The sequence below is a fragment of the Marmota marmota genome, unplaced genomic scaffold, assembly GCF_001458135.2.
Source record: "Marmota marmota marmota unplaced genomic scaffold, marMar, whole genome shotgun sequence".
Lineage (NCBI taxonomy): Eukaryota > Metazoa > Chordata > Mammalia > Rodentia > Sciuridae > Marmota > Marmota marmota.
Genome location: NW_026000169.1, coordinates 1,361,571 through 1,380,379, shown reverse-complemented (window position 1 = coordinate 1,380,379; position 18,809 = coordinate 1,361,571). Strand labels below are relative to the sequence as shown.

General features: G+C 40.2%; 1 protein-coding gene and 1 pseudogene across 2 annotated transcripts in view; both read left to right on the top strand.

Moving 5' to 3' along the window:
• The first annotated feature begins 5,515 nt into the window (after positions 1 to 5,515).
• The window catches only part of Gpr19 (G protein-coupled receptor 19), a 39,894-nt gene continuing 26,600 nt past the window's right edge, over positions 5,516 to 18,809 (top strand). The window contains exons 1-2 of one of the 2 annotated variants that reach the window (XM_048787206.1): positions 5,516 to 5,838; positions 6,187 to 6,239. The gene's annotated coding sequence lies outside the window, so the exon portion shown is untranslated. Of the gene's footprint in view, positions 5,839 to 6,092; positions 6,240 to 18,809 lie in introns of those variants that run through there. The other variant, XM_015498291.2, reaches the window with a different exon arrangement.
• On the top strand, positions 8,983 to 10,499 carry LOC107152756 (annotated as a pseudogene).

The following is an 18,809-nucleotide window of genomic DNA, read 5'->3' as shown; positions in this document are numbered from 1 at the left end:
ATGAACACACATGTACACACACTTCATGGTAATAAGTAAGATTGTTCCTCACAATCAAAACTTACCCAACCATCACCTCACAGACATAGAGCAGGTCCAAATTGTGCAAAGGAAACCCTCCATAGAATCAGATGCAAGTTCAAACTACCCATAACAGTTACTTTCCATATCCAATACAAGTACAAAATTTACCCCAACCAAGCTCACATGAAATATGTGGTGGTTTGATCAAAGGTATATTTCATTCACTTATTATGTATCTATTGTTTACCTACAATGTGTCAGGCAGTATGTCGGGAGCTGGAGTCATATACATAAACAAGCAAGAAAGACAAGACAAAAGGGCTCTCAATTCAGTGGAAAAAGTACAGAAACATCACATATAAAAAGGGAAACAAATTTTAGAAAATTTAGAGAAACTCTATACAGTTATGATTGCTTAAATGGTAGATTCTCTTTTGCATCTAAGTCATTCTAAATACAGCTCTTCTATCTAAGCCCAGCTTGTGAGACCTGATGAGAATACTGTTTAACCAAGTGAAAAGACAAGAACAAAATTAAATCATTCTTCAGTGCCTAGATCACTGGAGTATAGTTGGCATAATTAGATGGCCAGGGATAATAACTACTAAGTTCAATATTATTATTTAATTATGACACAGACTTCTCAGGATTTTAAATGTGGTTATGATATTTTAGACTTAAAAGTTAAACATCCCTTACTGCTTTCCTGTTTTGAGTGATTATCAAAACACAGAAGCAAAGCAAACAGAAGTTTAAAATAGAGGAGGAAAGGGAGAAGGCCCTGAGTAAAGAGAGAAAGGGATCTAGAAAACAAGAGTCTTAAAAACATGAGTCATCACTATTTGGATCCAGATTTATCACAGGTCTATATTTACCACAGTTTTAGTCATAATCACTTAAAATAAAAATTTAAAAATCTACCAGTACTACTCTATCTTGTTTAGTCTAACATTCTAATACTATTCTATACTGAGAGTTCTGTTGTACTTTCTTAAGCACTGGAGATGTGCTTCAAATACCAACTCATGTAGCTAGGAGTGTAGCTCAATAGCAGAGTATGTTCACAAGGCCCTGGATTCAACCCACATCACCAACAATGACAACAAAAACCTTTACACTTTTCACAACATTGAGTTATGTGGTAACTGCTGAAAGTATTACTGAAGGTGTGAAACCATTTTCTCCTGGGTAGTGGTGGTGGCTAGGGACCATTTGAGAAAGACAGCAAAATCCTGGATCAAATTTTAAATTTTGATAAATCTGTTTTTTTAAATCAATTAATTAATTTATTTGTTCTAATTTGTTATACATGACAGCAGAATGCATTTCAATTCATAGTACACATATGGAACACAATTTTTCATTTCTCTGGTTATTCACAAAGCAGAGTCACACCATTTGTGTCTCATACAGGTACTTAGGGTAATGATGTCCATCTCATTCTACCATCTTTCCTACCCCCAAACCCCCTCCCTTTTCCTCCCTCCTCTTTGCCATATCCGAAGTTGTGAATCTGCTTTTAATTGCACCAAATGTCCTTGATTGCATATATGTCCAAGAAAGAAGCACATGCTCCATAATTAAAGATTCTAAAGCAGCACTGTTTGATAGAAATATGAATATACAATTTAGGTTTTCTAGAAGCCATATTTTTTAAGAGAGAGAGAATCTTTAATATTTATTTTTTAGTTTTCGGCGGACACAACATCTTTGTTGGTATGTGGTGCTGAGGATCGAACCCGGGCCGCACGCATGCCAGGCGAGCGCGCTACCACTTGAGCCACACCCCAGCCCTTAGAAGCCATATTTTTTAAAAAGTCAAAGTAGACAGATGAAATGACATTTAAACATTGTTATTAATATAAAAATTAAGATTTTTTCATTTTTTCAAAATAATTTCTTGAAATCTAGTGTTTATTTTATACTTACAGCACATCTTAATTTGGATTAGCACATTTAAGTGTTCAATAACTATATGTAGCTAGTCACCACCATTTTGAACAGCACAGCCATAAAGAATGACTGAGATATTGAGTACAAATGCCAGTGGAAATATAATTGTTCTAATATTTTTTTATGGAAACAATACCTTTATTTTATTTCATTTATTTATTTTTATATGGTGCTGAGGATTGAACCTAGTGCCTCACACATGCCAGATGAGTGTGCTTCCATTGAGCCACAACCCCAGCCCCTGTTCTAGTATTTAAAAAAAAATTTTTTTTTAGTTATACATGGACACAATATCTCTATTTTTGTTTATTTATTTTTATGTGGTGCTGAGGATTGAACCCAATGCCTCACATGTGCCCTGGCAAGCACTCTGCCACTGAGTCATAACCTCAGCCCCTGTTTTAGTATTTTTTAACATAGTAATTTTTATAGTCCTTATGTAAAGTTTTAGTGGTCTATTCTTAACTTTGTTATTTTTGGTGTATCACTTTAAAGAACATAATTGTTTTCCCTGTACATAGTTTCTTAGCTTCCCTTGCAGCTAGGGGTAGTCATATGATACAGGTCCTGGCACTGAGATGTAAAGGGAAGTCCATTAAGTCCTTTGGAAAAGATTTTTTTTTGCCCTGAAAGGAAGACAGATGCCTCAAGTGAAACCCTACCCTACCCCATGCATTTTCCTTTCTGTTTGGAACATTTCATATGGAAACATGATGTTTAGAGGTGTGGCAACTATCTTGGGATGATACAAGTATCTTTAACACATTGAAGATAACGAAAAAGAAAGGTATCCTTCCTTATCAGAAACATATATGGAATGAAGAAGCTGGCCATGCAAACAGGAGACAGAAGAAGGCAAAGGCAGAGTTCTTTAGCAGAAGGGAGAGTATGTCAGCAGCAGAGTTGTCCTCAGTGGGCTTTGCTTCAGTAGGTACAACCAGTGTGCCCTTCTTTCTCCCATTTCCCTCCTTTGCTGAAGATTCTCTTTCCTCTGATATTCTTTCTTTAGGTATGACAAGAGTACAGAATTACCCCCCAATACTTAAGAGAGGGTAGAGCTAAAAGTAACAGCAGAATTTCTTTGATGTCCCATGTTTATTAATACTTATTCTTATACAAGCACTGCAATTTGGTCCTAATCTGTGTGCTTCGATTTTTTTAATGCTTTATCTACCATGAAAAAAGAATGTCCTATTACTCAGTAAGTGAGGTTATGTTGTATTGATTCAACTAAGTTTGGGTAATTAAGAGTGCATATCAGATTCATTGTTGAGCAATTCTCTTATTTGTTTGGGGGTCATAATAATTCAAGAACCCAGATTTATTTACCTAAATATGTAAATACATATGGAGTCATTTTTCACTACTTTACAATGTCAGGGTAATCACAGGGGACCAGCCCAGAATGCTGGCTAAAGAAATGATATGGTTAACATTTTCAGCTACTGATTGTGAAAATTTTGGTAAGCATATTTCTTGAGTTTTACAGTAAATGGGTATCCAATCAACTAGTTAGCTTCTTTTATTCATCAAAGGAGTATTTTTTTCAGTAAAGAAATATGCTTCATTTGACCACTTACCAGTCTTACACTATAATTCGTCATGTAAATAAAATAGGAATCTCAAAGGACTCTCAGTTTTTTATCAATTCTTTATTCAACCCCCATACCTAATTTTCATTAGAACTATTTAATCATGTGCAATAAAAGTATTCAGCTTGTCTTAAGATAGTTGTTTGTCTTGACTAAGTAAGCCCTCTGAGTCAGTCTTAATCATTGAAGGTAAACTAGAAATTCATTAGCCTTAATTGCACTTCTCCTTCATGAAGAAAATGTCAGTTCAATACTGGCTTGAAAAACTGGTTATCATTTTACCTCAACCAAGTCAGCCATTCTAGAAAATGGAGCAGAATTTTAAAGTTACTTTCCATTTGGATACAAATGTTTGTTAAAAGTTAGGTTTTAAAACGAGTAGATTTACTAAATTTTCCTATCATATCAAACATAATAGGAAAATCCAGAGAATAACTTTCTGAGATCATAGCTTCTCTGTGACTGCTCCTGGAAACATGCAGTCTTCTAAATTTGTCCCCATCTACTCACATGTGCATACATTTTCTCTACTTACTTTCATGTTACTGAAAAACTCACTTTCCTTGTAGCAAACGTCTTGTTACAAATTAAAATCTTCAAATTTGTCTTTGAAAACATAACAGAATCTAATAAACTTGCCAAGTTATTAACATCCATGTTTTTATCCAATTCTTAAGATCCAGGTTTAGCTGAAGCTACTAGTTATTTAATATTTTTTTGAGCATATTAAAATTCATCATTAGAAATCCTTTCATAAAGTACTTTCCTGTCTCTTTGTTTTCAAATGGAGCCAGTCACATCTAAAACAGTTTCACCAGATCTCATTTTAAAAGCATCATTGTGTTCTAAGCCCTCCGAAACTGACTTTGAAGGGAACTTCAAACCATTTTTAAAATTAGCTTGTTGGTTTGTGCTTTTTTTGGCTAATGTTTCTAGAGTCACCTCTTTTTGGTTTCAAAATTTGCATGATCGCCTTCTTGATTTTGCTTGAATCCGTCTTAATCATGCAGGAATCATGCTCAAGGTCTGTTTGAACAACTTGGCCTTAGCTTTAGGCTTACTTGCATTTTTACCATTGCAGAGCCCATATTTTAAATAGATAGCTAAATGCTACCCTATGCATTTGGTTTTCTGTTGCTGCTTAATTCTTGGTTATGATTAAAGTGGCTATCATGTTACGTTCATTATAAACATCTTCCACGACAGCTCTGACATGGCACCGATTTCTGGGTGTTCAGTTTCCATGACCATTCTTATTTTCACTACTTTCGAGCTGTTACACTTCAACTGCCCTGTTTTAAGCCTCCGGTCCGCGTTTCCAGATGAAAACATGATTTTCATTACGTATTACACGTCACGGCAGCAAACGAAGGTGCTCCCGGCGGCGGGAAGCGCGACCAAGCTCTTTGCTGGTTGGTAAACACATCGCCGCGCAGGCGCAGTGGTACGTGCTTGGTAGCTAAAGGGATTTTCGGTATAGTGAGAAAAAGCTAAACAAATCCTTGCGTCTTAGGGCGATAAGTTATCCAGTTTTTTTGTATTTTTCACTTTTTTTTTTTTTTTTTAGCTCTTATTTCTAAAAAACTGGTTGTGCGGCTTCCAGAGCGTCACAGAGAGGTTGTGCGCAGAATTCCTCAGCCGCTGAGGAAGTGCCGCTAGCCTCCGGGGTAGTCACAGCAGCCTCAACGGTTCCCTCGCTGACTTTGTTGACCACCGCACTACAGCTCTGGGGATGTGGGAGGCGGGGCAGGGTGGGGCGGGCCTCGAAGCGCCACATAGAACTTCTCCGCGCTCTGGCCTACGCCAAACAACGCGAGATCTGCTGCGGGGAAGCGGACGTTTCTCCCCCACACACCCCGCCCACACAGTCGGTGGCAGTTTGCGCATGCGTTTGGCTTTTAGCGCGCAAACATTTCAAAACTTTCTGCCTGGTAATTGGCAGCCAAACTAGACGCTTGAGAATATCCGTCACGTTGATACCGTGGATTCAAGTACACAACACTACATTGTTCGAAAATTTTAGCTAAAACTCTATTTGGTTGTATGGTGGTCCCTTCTTTCTATTTGTGTGTTGGCCGTGAATTCAGAGGTTTCAGCAAACCCAGTGCCAAAGGAGCGGGAGTGGGACAGAGCCTGTCAAGGTTTTTAAATAAGAGCGAGGAGTTTATGTGTTTGGAAACATAACTCTGGGAGCGCCATAAAGGAATGATTCCGAGGGACGAAAGAATTTTTTCCCCCTGAAGATTGTGATAAAGATGTGTGAACTAAGGTAATGCAGTGGGAAGAACCAGAGAATTTTTGAGGTAAATAAAGAGAGTAAATAGCATACCTGAGAGGTGAGGCTAGAAAGAACTGCTGGCAGTAGAGGAAGTTTTTCTTAAAATGTTTATGCATGTTTATAAATAAAAAAGGCAGAAATGCCACACATTTAGTCCATGAGATATCAAGTAGAAATGGGAATGTCCCTAAGAGAGTGAAGCAAGGGAGACTCTAAAAGCCCTAAATCCTGAGCAAGGACTGAGATTGGGACTGAGTAGAACAGTTGAGATACCAACAGGAGTAGGAATTTAGGAACTGTTGTGAGACTTCTCACTAATCTGGCCTCTTTCTCTCTCAGGATACTTGGAACACCTGTGCAAGCACTGGATTTTGCCCAGCGACATCTTAAAGGTAACACCCAAAGTGCCTTCCTCTTTCTAATGGAGTCCCCTGGCCCTGCTACCTCCCACTAACTCTACCCTTCAGCCAGAATGAAGTGTAGATTTCGTGTAATGAGAGGTGGAATTTAAGTCGAGCACAGTGGCTCATGCTTCTATCGCAGTGGCTTGGAAGGCTGAGGCAGGAGGATCACAAGTTCAAAGCCAGCCTTAGCAAAAGGGAGGGACTGAGCAACTCAGTGAGACTCTGTCTCTAAATAAAATGAAAAAATAGGGTTGGGGATGTGGCTCAGTGAACGTGTCCATGAATTCAACCCTCCCCATCTCCCTGCCCCTCGCCCCCCCCCCCCCAAAAAAAGATGGAATTTAGCTACCAACTTACTCAGATGTGTAGCTGGCACATTACAGAATTATATACGTCTAGCCAATAACTTCCCAGAGGTCCACCTTGCTATTGGGAACAGTTCTATGCAGCTTAGCCTGGAGAGTCATCCTCAGTATCCCAGGGTATTGCTTCCAGGACCACTCAGGAATGCTGAAATCCACATTGCTCAAGTCCCTCACATAATATGACAAAATTATTTGCATATAATCTATGCATGACTTCCTGTAAACTTTAAATCATCTCTAAATTACTTATAATACTAAATCAGCCTGAATGCTATGTAAATAGATGTTATACTGTATTGTTCAAGGAATAATGAATGACAAGACTACTGTCTGTACATTTGCTACTGTCAGCACAGATGCAAATTTTTTTCAAATATTTTCAATCTGTTGGTTCAGTCTGAGGATGTGGAATCCATGGATGCAGAGAGCTGACTTCGTGTGTGTGTATGTGTATACAAACATAAATGTGTATCTCTGCAAATCTATATATTGTGATGGGGTCTCAGTATGTTGCTCAGGCTGGCCCCAAAATCATAGTCTCAAGCAATGCTCCTGCCTGAGACTCCTGAGTAGCTGGGATTACAGATGTGTGCCACCTCACCCAGCATGACTATCTTTTCATTCCTTGTGTACTGTCTGGAGTATAAGGCAAAAGAATGCTTATGGAATTCATAATTTTTCTAGGCCCAACAAAGGAATGGCTGATAGGTAAGCAATATGACTTCATCTGTAAGAACACTAAATATGATAAACTACAGGACTGAAGCTAACTGTGATGGAGAAGAATGTAGGTATGAATATATAAAATGGAAGTATTTAATAAAAAGCCAGATATGGAATCTAAGCCTGGTGGTACATGCCTTTAGTTCTAGCTACTCAGAAGGCTGAAATAGGAGGATCTGTTTATCCCAGGAATTTGAGGCCATTCTGGGCAGCATATTGAGACTCTGTATCAAAAGACTTAAAAAAAAAAGAAAAGAAAAAAGAAGCAGCAGCTGCAGCCAGAGTAGTTTCCTACCAAGCAGTTCTCCTAGAGCACTTCACTTTATTTTGGCAGCTTAGAGTATATCCTGGTAGCTGGGTTAAATATGTGAAATTCATAGGAAAATGCTGCAGAAAGAAAACCCATGGGGCTGAGGATGTGGCTCAAGCGGTAGCGCGCTCGTCTGGCATGCGTGCGGCCCGGGTTCGATCCTCAGCACCACATACAAACAAAGATGTTGTGTCCGCCGAAAAGCTAAAAAATAAATATTAAAAAAATTCTCTCTCTCTCTCTCTCTCTCTCTCCACTCTCTCTTTAAAAAAAAGAAAAAAGAAAAAAGAAAACCCATGGATGTAATAGAATAGTATTTCTGGACTTTATTGATTAGGATTATCCATCTCTGAGGCATGATATCTAAGTATGATGTCTTAGGAAGTGTGTAGACTGGGAGCCAAATGGGGTTTTATTTTTTTAAATTTTATTTTTAGTACTAGGGATTGAACCCAGGGCACCTAACCACTGAGCCACATCCATAGCCCTTTTACTATTATTATTTTAAATTTTCAGCAGGGTCTCGCTAAATTGCTTAGGGCTTCACTAAGTTACTGAGGCTGGCTTCAAACTTACGATCCTCCTGCCTTAACCTTCTGAGCCACTGGGATGATAGGCATGCATCACTGTGCCCAGCCTGGGGTTTGATTTTTGAGTCTGCCAGTCATTCTTTGTGACCTCTCAGAGCCTCAGTTTCCCTGTTTGTAAAATAAGGATAACAGTCCTTATCACATATTATTATTATTATGACATTTAAAATAAGGTACTATTAGAAAGAGAACATGAGTTTCTCACATAGAACTTGGTATATAGTATATGATAAAAAATTAGTTTCTTGGGGCTGGTGTTGTGGCTCAGTGGTAAAGTACTTGCCTCGCACACATGAGGCACTGGGTTCGATCCTCAGCATCACATAAAAATAAATAAACAAAGATATTGTGTCCATCTACAACTAAAAAATATTTTTTTTAAAAAATGAGTTTCTTCTCTCAGCCTCCTGCCACATTTATGCACTTCACCTACCCAATGAATTGTGGATGCTCTATGGATATAGGTCCATCTTTATTTAGAGAGCCTTAAGACAAGTTCTCTACCTTTCTTGCATGTTAGAATAACGAGAGAGCCTGGCTGGGAGCACCCTGGTGGAGCAGTAGAACTAGGGTCCATGGTTAGCATCCAGCTTACCATGGAACGTGTTGGCCTAGGCCACCAGTGCCATAGGTTAGGACTCCATCTGGGGCTCCACTGACCATTCCAAACCCTACAGAGACAAAGAGAACCCTTCCGGCTAGGGCAGCTGCTTGTTGAAAGTCATGGTCCAGCTGCTGCTCTTTCTGATGGCTGTTTTCGAGAAAGGTGCCTGTCTGTTATGGCCCAGGAGCAAGGGCATTGCAGCCTCCACAGATGGGGAAGTGGGCCCTTGACGTGATCTTTGTATGGAAGGCAGTGTTGACTCTGGGGCTGGTCCTTCTCTACTACTGCTCCTCATTGGCATCACCTTCTGCAACAAATGGCTGACAAAGAGCTTTCACTTCCCCCTCTTTATGACAATGATCCCCCTGGCTGTGATCTTCTTTTCTGCCCTGTCCAGGGCACTGGTTCAGTGCTCCAGCCATAGGGCCTGTGTAGTGTTGAGCTGGACCAACTACCTCAGAATAGTGGCCCCTATAGCACTGGCAACAGCACTTGATGCGGGGTCGTCCAACTGGAGCTTCCTCTGTCACCAACTCACTGTGAGTACCGACTACACCCTGCTGCTTCCCTGAAGGCCAAGCTTTTTGTCTGTCCAGCTGCTGTCTGTGCACCTGACCAATGGGCCAGTTACTCCATCACTTTCTGGGACCAGCCCTTGCTCTCAGCTCCTCCCTGGCTCCCAGAAGCTTTCCAAGAAGTCTCAAGCCTCTTCTATACACCATGACCGAGTCCTCCGCTGTGCTATTCATCTTGAACTTCTCTTTGATCTTCAAGATGGAGAAGGGAGCTGAGTGCAGCACTGGTCCTGGTGGTTCTCCTCATTGTTGGGGGGCCTTTTCATGTTCATCTACAAGTCCACCCAGTTTCAACATGGAAAACTTCGCCCTGGTACTGGGGACCTCATTCATCAGTGGAATTCACTGGACCTTCACCCAGATGCTCCTACAGAAGGCTGAGCTGGGCCTACATAACCCCATCAATACCATGTTCCACCAGCAGCCATCATGTTTCTGATGCTTTTTCCCTCTTTTTGCTATATTTGAAGGATATAGGGCTGCTCCTATGGGTACTTGGGAGTCTCTTCCTTGGTAGGATTCTCACCTTCAGTTTGGGTTTCTCTGAGTTCCCCTGGCTTCCAGAACCTCCAGCCTCACTCTTTCCATTGCTGGCATTTTTAAGGAAATCTGCACTTTGCTGCTGACAGCACACCTGCTGGGTGATCAGACTAGCCTCTTGAATTGGCTGGGCTTTGCCCTCTGCCTCTTGGGAATATCCCTTCATGTTGCCCTCAAAGCAATACACTCCAGAGGTGATGGTGGATATAAACCCCTGAAGGGCCTGGACCCCAGCCCTGACCTGGAGCTGCTGCTCTGAAGCAGCCAGCAGGAGGATGAGGACAATGAGGAGGCAGAGCACTTTATGCTCAGAGGCATCAGTGAACAGCCAGGGGAGCAACTTGGATGCAGGCTGCACTGTGATGACCACTTGGCAGCAGCTTGGGGCCCTAGTGGCTCTTTACACCATCTGGGAGAGGTGGCTTGGGAGTCACCTGTGGTGGGGCTAGGTCAGGGGCTTGTGGCTCCTACTCTTCCCTTCTTTTTGGAGCTTAGTCAACTGGATAAGCACCAGGCCAGCCTTGGACCTGGTTGGAGCTAGGCCCACACTGTCTTGGGTTCATGATGGAAAAGGAAATGGGCGGGTCTTTCTCAATTGTTGACCAGGCTCTGAGCCCAAGATTAAGTTTAGAGGCATAGCAGCTTTCTAAGGGGACTGACTTTGGACTGCAGGGCAGTTGGGGTGTGAACAGGTTGGGATCTCATCACCTGGACAGTATCTTTCTCAGTAGATTTGGAAATAAATGGTTTATGGTAAAAAAAAAAAAAAATCACAAGGGAGCGTCAAAATATCCTAATACCAAGATTTCCCCCTAGACCATTCAATCAGAATCTCTGGACATAAGTATGTTTTAAAAAGTTCTCCATTTTGGAACTCAGGCTGAGAACCACCATTGCTTTAAGAGTTTCCTCCGGAGCCAAGCACAGTGGCATACTCTTGTAATTGAGCAACCTTGGAGACTGAGGAGGAAAATTGCAAGTTTGAGGCCAGTCTCAGCAACTTAGCAAGGCCTTAAGCAACTGAGACCCTGTTTCAAAATAAAAAATAAAAAGCTCAGTGGTAAAGTGCCCCAGGGTTCAATCTCCATTATCAAACAAACAAAAACTCAGTTCCCTCCAGAAGGAGAAAAGAAATTAGACCTTTGATTTAGACCTTTGGATCTGAATACTTGTACATTTGAAAACTTTCTAGAGGGACAAAGGCTAACACTTGATATGGATGGATGAGTAGGATACCGTGAGATATATTCTGGAGGGAAGACCCTGTGATAAGACAGGAGTAAGCATGCTGATTTGGGGAAGATTTGTAATGAAGTCATTAATATAGATGCCAGGAATATGCAGGATTTGCTGTAGAGATGGAAGGATTTGAGGCTGGTCCTTTAATCTAGCACTGGCAACACAGATGATGATGTCTTCATTGCTTTTCTACATCTGTTCCATGAGTTGGGAAGGGCCTCAGGCATGATTAAAGTGCATGCAAGTGGGTGTCCTTCTTCAGTGGAAGGGGACTGGTGGGAAAGCTTGTGCAGCAGGGCTTTGATTATGAATCTCTTCCCATAGCCTATCAGAGTTGATGAGACAATGCTGACCAGACAGGTGGTTTTGTTGGTATTGACATACAAGAAAATTAAGATCTAAGCCTGTCTTTGTAACATTTCAGTGACTAGAGAATCATTTAGGAAAGGTGGTATTTCTGGGAGAGGAATTTCAGCTTCTAAGAGACTACTTTCTAGTAGGACAATTTTGATTTCTAGAGATATGAGTAATTCAGATATTGAAACCACCGTAGTACTTCATACCATGACCCAGTGTTATAATGGTCAGGAATATCTTTTGCTATGTTGGTTACTGTCTTTATGTGGGTCCCTTTGCTTGAGAAACAAGCATACAGTTAATGAAAGACACCATATGGGATTGGCAGGCATGCTAGACAGATTGGTCTTTGTCTCAGATTTTTTTTCTCCTCCTCCTCCTTATCCTCCTCCTCTTCTTCCTCCTTCCTATTCCGCCTCTTCCTCTTCTTCTACTTCCTCCTCCCCCCCCCTTCTTCCTTCTTCCTAGAGATAGAAACCAGGAAGTTTCTACCTCTGAGCAATATCCCTAGCCTTTTTACTTATTTTAACACAGGGTCTCACTAAGTTGCCCAAACAGGCCTTGAACTTGCCATCCTCCCACCTCAGACATCAGAGTTGCTGGGTTACAAGTGTGTGCCACTGCATCAGGCTTCAGATGGTTCTTACGAGTTAGAGTGAGCCCATGACAAATGATGCTTCAGGTTCTTGAGAGCTCTTCCAGCTGCTGTAGGCCACCAGTACTTTCATACAGGAAAAAGCTTAGGCCCAACTGGAAGAAAACTGTAGTTAGGTCTTTTTTGCTTTGTGGATATCAAATGCCTGTTGACCTTGTTCAAAAAAAGTTTCATATTATACCAATATGGTGTTCTCGTCCTACATAGAAGGGTATGGACTCCATCTTTCTTCCTCTTTGAGTACTGTTAGACATAAAATTCTATACAATTGATACAGTTCAAGACTTGGATACAGATATAAGACTTGAAAGCAAGCAAACATATACTGGGAAGAGGGGGAAAAAAGCTTAAGCTTTAAGTTGGTTGCCAAATTTTGACTATTCCACAAGACTGGATATTTTTAAGTATTAACATATCTTAACTACAGATGAACAAAAATAGTAATGGGACCACTGAAGTTTTAATTCAGAGATAGAGGAGCAACCAACCCCTACAAGGTGTTTTCTTTTTCTTTCTTTCCTTTTTTTTTTTTTTTTTTTGGGTACCAGGAATTTAACCCAGGGCGCTTTACCACTGAACCACATCCCCAGCCATTTTTACTAAATTGCTGAGGCTGGCCTCAAACTGGCCTCAAACTGCCTCAGTCTCCCAAGTTATGGGATTACAGGCATGCCCCATGTCCAACCCTACAAGGTGTTTTTTTTTTTTTGGACTGGGGATTGAACTCAGGGGCATTCAACCATTGAGCCTCATCCCCAGCCCTGTTTTGTATTTTATTTCCAGACAGGGTCTCACTGAGTTGCTCAGCACCTTGCCGTTGCTGAGGTTGGCTTTGAACGCTCAATCCTCCTGCCTCACTGGGATCACAGGCGTGTGTCACTGCCTGTAATGTTGTTGCACATGCCTGTATTTTCAAAGGACAGTGGAAAATAAAAATTAAGTTTCTTTAGGTTAACTCCAAAAGTCATGCTAGTTCAGTGTGCTAGGAACTATTATTGAGTTGAGTGCCTACTTGGTTTTTTGAATCCTAGAGGTAAAAAGATAGATTGGATGATTTTCCTCTTTACACAATCTGTGAACATAGTGTAATGTGATGTATTCAGTAATAGAAGTAATGTGTGAAAATTAAGAAGAAAGATGTGGCTGAGGTTATAGCTCAGTGGTAGAGTGAATGCTTAGCATGTTCAAGATCCTGGTTCAATCCTCAGCACCAAAAATAAATAAAGAAAGATGTGAGTATACTTTGGAGTGGAGAGGAGTGAATGAGACACAGCCATAGAGGAGATGAAACCCAGCAGACATTGAGAGAGTAGTAGATGTGCCGGGTGTGGTAGCACATGCCTGTAATCCCAGTGACTCGGGAGGACAAGGTAGGAGGATTGCAATTTCGAGGCCAGCCTCAATAACTTAGCAAGACCCTATCTCAATAAAAAGGACTGGGGATGTAGCTCAGTGGTAAAGCACCCTGGTTTAATGCACCCCCTCCCCCTTACACATACACACACATACACACATAAACCAGGGAGGGAGGGGCACTGAGAAGATAATAGAATTCTTCTCTATCTTGGTACCCACAACTGATTGGACATAGCTCTCTATATATGACAAGCTGGGTCAGACAGACCCTGCCTCCTAAGAATTTAGAATCAGAACATGAGTGGCTAGGTTATTTAGATAGGAACATTGACTTTGTAAAGGCACATATATTTCAGATCCAAGGCTGGCCTTCGTGAGCAACTATTTAGGGGCAAGTAATGCAGTGTGGAACAAGCAAAACTAGCTGATCTCCCAAGAGAAGCAAATGAATGCAGCTAATGAAGAGAGAGATGTGGGGGAGGGAATCAGAGACAATAGGCCATGTGACCCCAAAGAGAAAGAAATAGTTATCTTGGCTTTGACAGCTTTCTGGGCCCCTGTTTCTGTTCCATCTAAGGTCTGGCTGCCACTTCTTTAAGTTTCCTGAAATTCCTGAGTCGTGACAAATCCATCTCCACCTAAGTGGCCTTCTTTTTTTCACTGGACAATAGAGTTATGTACCTAATGTGTTCTCCCCTTGATGTTCATGTATAATGAAACCAGATAGCCTTCCACATCAGAGACACACATGCGTATAGCAAGGACACTTATTTAACTCATTACATCTCAGATATCTCACAAAATGAGGTCTCTTATTTTGTCAAGTTTTCTCTGTGTATTAGTCATTTATTACCACATAAAAAAATACCCACCATATAGTATCTTAAAGCAATAGTAAACATTATCTTGTAGTTTCTGTGGATCAGGAATTTGGGAGCAACTCAGCTGGGCTTTCTAATTTAGGGTTTCACAAAGCCATAGTCAAGTTGTTGGCTAGGCTGCAGTCACTTGATGGGCTAGAGGATCTGCTTCCAAGGCAGAGCACTAACATGTTTAGCTAGTTGGTACTGGTTGTGAGAAGCCTCTGTTTTCTACATATGGGTCTCTTCATAAGGCAATAGGATTGTTCTTATAATGGCTGACTTGCTCCAGAATAATTCAAGAGGAAGAGAGTCAACTAGAAACTATCCTTATTCTGATCTTGCCTCAGAATTACATAGAATTAGTTCTGGAACATTCTATTATTAGAAACAAGTAACTAAGTTTGGTCTACATTCAAGGTGAAACACTAGGTTTTATCACCTTTTTTTTTTTTTTTTTTTTTTGGTTCCAGGGATTGGGATTGAACTCAGGGGCACTTAACCACTGAGCCACATCCACAGCCCCTTTCTATATTTTACTTAGAGACAAGGTCTCACTGAATTGCTTAGTGCCTCGCTAATTTGCTAAGGCTGGCTTTGAACTTGAGATACTCCTGCCTCAGCCTCCCAGGCTGCTGGGATTACAGGCATGTGCCACTGTGCCTAGCTAGACTAGATTTTATCACTTGAAAGGAGGCATATCAGAGAATTTATGGACATATTTTAATACCACCACAACCTGTTAGAACCAGAAAACAAAACAAAAAAATCAAACAAACAAATGGGGAGAAAAGGACAAGAGGGCTAAATAAGGATGGAAATGATCAAAATATGTTATATACATATATGAATATGCTACAACAAAATTCATTATTCTGTGTAATTAATATGCACTAAGAAGGAATTCATTAAATACCTTTAGACAATGATAAGTCTCCTATGGATAAAAATGTTTCATCTTTCATAGTGCTTCCCCAGGAGAGTCCGTCATCTTTTCTGAAGTTGACGTCCATTTGTACAGAGGTTGAGGGATAACGTTCACAATCTTTGTCACTGATGAGACAGAAAGGGTACCCCTGGCCTCATTCTCAGCCTACAGTGTGCACTGGTTGGTACCTACAGGTTCCCAGCATGATTGCCCTTATCTTCCTAATCACTGGGGAATCTGCTGGTCTGTGATGCTGAAGATTCAACTGGTGAACTCACATCCAGTCTCTGGTTTCGGGTAAATCTCCTAGGGAGCACAAACCACCTCCTTCTGCAGACTTGTTTCCCACTGGCCACTGGTATGGAGTCACCTAGCTTTAGCTTTTATAGTCTCCTGGCTGTTAATTCAGCATCCATGTTTCAAAGGAACAGGGAAGGCTTGGGATAATTGACTACCCTATCTCTTTTTGATCATGCTGTTGTGGAACTTGCCGTTGGCCCAAATGACCATAAAAAATTCAGGGATGAAGTATGAGGGAATTGGACAGTAGTCCCGAAAGGAAGAGATCCTTTGCCTCAAACACTCCTCTCAGCATGGAGGTAACTCATTGTGGTAGGCAACCTTATTCATGATGTTGGCTTTTAGATGATTCTAGGCTAGCTCTCTTATATATTCTATATTCTCAATTTGACTAATTATTTCCTTGTGGTGTCTTTTAACTTGTCTGTCTACTCCTTGCCTTTAAAAAAAAGATAAGATATTATGTATCAGTATTTGATCAGATTCAGGGTAAACATTTTTAAAAGAGTACTTCATCAGTAATGTTGAATAGATCACATCCTTTCACATCAGGCTTAAGTTTACATTATTCCATTATTAGTGATGTGAAATTTGGTCACTTGTTTAAGATGGTAACCCCCCACCCAACAATCTTTCCATGGAAAACAATACATTTCCCTTTGTACTTTCTAAATAATTTGTAAACAACCTGCTCCCCAATAACTTTTTGATATATAATAATTATACATATTAGTGGGGAAGAGTATTATAATTTAATATATGTATACTATGTGCAATAATCACATCAGGATAATTAGCATTTGCGTCTCCATAAATATTTATCATTTCTTGGGCTGGGGTTGTGGCTCGGAGGTAGAGTACTCGCCTAGCATGTGTGAGGCACTGGGTTCGATCCTCAGCAACACATTAAGTAAAATAAACACATTGTGTCCATCTATAACTAAAAAATAAATATTAAAAAATATTTCTCATTTCTTCAGGCAGTTACTTTTCACTAATGATTTGATTACCCATCATGATCTTTACCTGAATCAGTTATTTTATAGGAGGCTATAAAAATGGTGTTCTGATTATAAAATTGCATTTATTAGCTGACATTCTTCTGTTAAGAAAAAAAAAGAGCTTTTCAAAAAGAAAACCATTTTAATGAATTTCTCAGTGGACAGTTGAATAGAAGTTGGTTTTCAATTTTGTTTAAAGCAACTGGAAATTTCCTTACTTCTAAAAGGATTTGTTACCCAATTATTGGAGCCATTTACTTTCTCAAAACCATCCCCAATATTTCCAGTTGTTCTTTTGTTGGGTCCTCAAGAGGTTTGCAAGTTCAAAGAATGCACCATTGTGGGGCTTGAGGTAACAGTGGTGAGAGGTTTGACATTCTATGGCAAAATGGAAGAAAAACTACTGAGTGGAGACTTAGAGCAGCATGGTGTCCTGACTGCACCAGTTCTCAGGAAAAGCAGTTCCAGAAGGCGTGCTTGTGGACACTGAGGATCTTGAAATTAGTTCCCATAAGACTGTCTGTACTCTTTGGACACCCTTTGGAAAGTTTTGCATGAAGATGTAGCTTTACTATACAAAAAACTGAGGCGGGGATGGGGTTGGAGCTCAGTGGTAGAGTACTCCTCCGGCACACGTGAGGCACTGGGTTAGATCCTCAGCACCACATAAAAATAATAAACACCTTTATTTTTAAAGGTATTGTGTCCATCTACAACTAAAAAAGTACATATTTTTTTTTAAAAAAAAACTGTGAGCAACATCTAGATTTGGTTGATGACAAGCCAAGGGCAGAATAAAGGAATTTAGTCAAGACTAGATTTCAAGTCTATTTTGCTCCTATTTTAAATTTCAGAAGGCAAATATTAATTCCTTTTCCCTCTATTCCTTTTGTAACTTTCAAACAGTGCCACACTATTCAAAGGCAACTAGACTCCCTAGGCCAAGGAGGGAAAAACACACACACATATACACACACACATTCTTTTTTTTTTTTTAGAGATACCTCAATTCTTCAAGTGTCATGGGGTTTTGTGGGTTTGGATAGAAGACAACTATCTACAAATTAAACATTTAAAAATAGAATTAGGGGCTGGGGATGTGGCTCGACTGGTAGCGCGCTCGCCTGGCATGCGTGCGGCCCGGGTTCGATCCTCAGCACCACATACAAACAAAGATGTTGTGTCTGCCGAAAACTAAACAATAAACATTAAAAAATTCTCTCTCTCTCTCTCCCCCTCCCTCTCCTCTCTCTCTTTAAAAAAAAAAAATAGAATTAGTGGGGCTGGGGCTGGGGCTCAGCGGTAGAGCACTCGTCTTGCATGTGTGAGGCCTTGGGTTCCATCCTCAGCACCACAAAAATAAAATAAGGTAAAATATATATATGTGTGTGTATATATATATATATATATACACACACACACACACACACACACACAGAATTAGTACATTATATAACATGTTTTATAGCCATCCTTACAGTATTTTAGATTATGACACCCTGTAAATTATTTTTATTATTCTGTCATTAAACCATTATGGATATACGCAATCATCTTAAAAGAGAGAAATAATTTTTTTTTCTTATTTTCTTTCTTTTTTTTTCTTCTTTGGTCTCAAATAATTTCAAAAGATATTTGAGATTTCTCCTATCAAAAGCCTGTAGTAGTGGATCATATTGCATTAATTTGACCCATTATTTTAGTCTAATTTATTCATGATAAAGAATAGTATAGTACACTGTGCCTCCTCTGTAGTAGGTGAGATGTTTCCAAGTCCTAGCTTTCACCCTAAAACTATGCAGCTTCTTAGCTTTCTTGAGCCTCAGTTTCTTCATTTGTAAAACAGAAATATTTATAATAATTCCTCTCATTGAGTTGATAGGACAATTAGGGACACCATGTATGTAAATACCTGGCACGTGTTAAAATATTAGTTGTTCTTATTGTTATTATTATTTGACCAAGTGAGGAGGTGATATTCAAGTCACCAGCCTGCTGACTTTTAAGATTCTTTTTTAAGGAGTAGGATTTATTCAAGTGAGAAGAAAAGAGGCAGGGCAAGAGGGGACCCAATAGGGGTTGCCCTAAGAATTTCTTAACATTTGTATCTAGCTTTCTTTCTTTTCTTCTTTTTTTTTTTTTTTTTCTGGTGGTA